The sequence below is a fragment of the Schistosoma mansoni genome, assembly GCF_000237925.1.
Source record: "Schistosoma mansoni, WGS project CABG00000000 data, supercontig 0277, strain Puerto Rico, whole genome shotgun sequence".
Taxonomy (NCBI): Eukaryota; Metazoa; Platyhelminthes; class Trematoda; order Strigeidida; family Schistosomatidae; genus Schistosoma; species Schistosoma mansoni.
Window position 1 is genome coordinate 89,332 of NW_017386138.1, and position 2,257 is coordinate 91,588.

Consider the following 2,257-nt stretch of genomic DNA (forward strand, 5'->3'; position numbering starts at 1 on the left):
ACAGTCACTTGCCTAGTCCCACTCACACACAACATCGTCTCCTCACTGTATCCAACTACTACTGTCATGTGTGCCGATTGCTGCTTAACTCAGTGTGAACTTGATTCAGCACGTGGGATGGCATGCAGACACATTGAGTGGACAAGTGTCAAACAGACAGGATGAAACACACTCTCCCTCACTGACTCATCGTGTGAACGTGTTACACTGCGTAGTTTGTCGAAGCAGACAGTGGTGGATGGATTGACACGGGGTGATGAGTGGTGAGTGGTTGTGTGGTTGATTGATTGAGTGTGTGATTGAGTGTGAGATTGAGTGTGTGAGTGAGTGTGTGTTTGAGTGTGTGAGTGAGTGTGTGAGTGAGTGAGTGATTGAGTGAGTAGTATGTGTTGTGTAGTGTGTAGTGTTGTCGTGAATAGCAGAGTGTATTTGCATGATGATGGTGAAATGGAATGTTGAAATTGATGAGTAAGTTTTGTGTAGTTCCAATCGTTTTCCGTGTGGTCGAGTGGTCTAAGGCGTTGGATGGGGAACCACCTTTAAACGGCGCCGGTTCGAATCCCACCATCAACATACCTATTCACAACCACTAACATCACATTATCACATCACACACAATACCCACTATCACATACATACTACCACAATCACACAATCACAGCCCAACATCATCACAGTCATCAACAACAACGAATACTACTACTAATAATATTTGTAATAATACTACTTATATCTATATAAGTAGTATATATGGCGAGTCAGGAATAGAATGTGTGGCAGTAGAAATTCGTGTAGTTCCAGAAGGAAAGAACGTGAACAGAAAGCGATTGGTATTGAAATGAAGGAACAGTGAATTGTGAGACGATTGATTGACATTCGCAAAGGAACAGTCAAGGTTCATTGATATTTTGCAAATTAAGTATTTACTGTTTTCCTCTCAAATTTTACTAAGACATTATGCAATTTTCACTTCAAATACATTGGATTGTCCCCACTCGTGTTCTTGTTCTTGTTGTTGTTGTTGTTCACCACACTTCGACTATTACAATTACAACTACAATACAACGGAAAAGCGAAAACAGTACTACAACCACAAACAAAACCACAATCACCACGTCACACTCTCCACATTCTCACTCCTGTGTGCCCTGTTACTTCCACACTTCATTTAATTCATTCACAACACCGACCAGTCACAGTCACTTGCCTAGTCCCACTCACACACAACATCGTCTCCTCACTGTATCCAACTACTACTGTCATGTGTGCCGATTGCTGCTTAACTCAGTGTGAACTTGATTCAGCACGTGGGATGGCATGCAGACACATTGAGTGGACAAGTGTCAAACAGACAGGATGAAACACACTCTCCCTCACTGACTCATCGTGTGAACGTGTTACACTGCGTAGTTTGTCGAAGCAGACAGTGGTGGATGGATTGACACGGGGTGATGAGTGGTGAGTGGTTGTGTGGTTGATTGATTGAGTGTGTGATTGAGTGTGAGATTGAGTGTGTGAGTGAGTGTGTGATTGAGTGTGTGAGTGAGTGTGTGATTGAGTGTGTGAGTGAGTGTGTGATTGAGTGTGTGAGTGAGTGAATGATTGAGTGAGTGAGTGAGTAGTATGTGTTGTGTAGTGTGTAGTGTTGTCGTGAATAGCAGAGTGTATTTGCATGATGATGGTGAAATGGAATGTTGAAATTGATGAGTAAGTTTTGTGTAGCTCCAATCATTTTCCGTGTGGTCGAGTGGTCTAAGGCGTTGGATGGGGAACCACCTTTAAACGGCGCCGGTTCGAATCCCACCATCAACATACCTATTCACAACCACTAACATCACATTATCACATCACACACAATACCCACTATCACATACATACTACCACAATCACACAATCACAGCCCAACATCATCACAGTCATCAACAACAACGAATACTACTACTAATAATATTTGTAATAATACTACTTATATCTATATAAGTAGTATATATGGCGAGTCAGGAATAGAATGTGTGGCAGTAGAAATTCGTGTAGTTCCAGAAGGAAAGAACGTGAACAGAAAGCGATTGGTATTGAAATGAAGGAACAGTGAATTGTGAGACGATTGATTGACATTCGCAAAGGAACAGTCAAGGTTCATTGATATTTTGCAAATTAAGTATTTACTGTTTTCCTCTCAAATTTTACTAAGACATTATGCAATTTTCACTTCAAATACATTGGATTGTCCCCACTCGTGTTCTTGTTCTTGTTGTTG

The 2,257-nt window shown here is 41.4% G+C and overlaps 1 non-coding gene across 1 annotated transcript; it reads left to right on the forward strand.

Annotated features, from left to right (window-relative positions):
• Positions 1-1,788: 1,788 nt before the first annotated feature.
• On the forward strand, positions 1,789-1,861 carry Smp_tRNA_00003_Thr.1. Its single transcript has one exon. It is a non-coding gene (tRNA).
• The last annotated feature ends 396 nt before the right edge of the window (positions 1,862-2,257 follow it).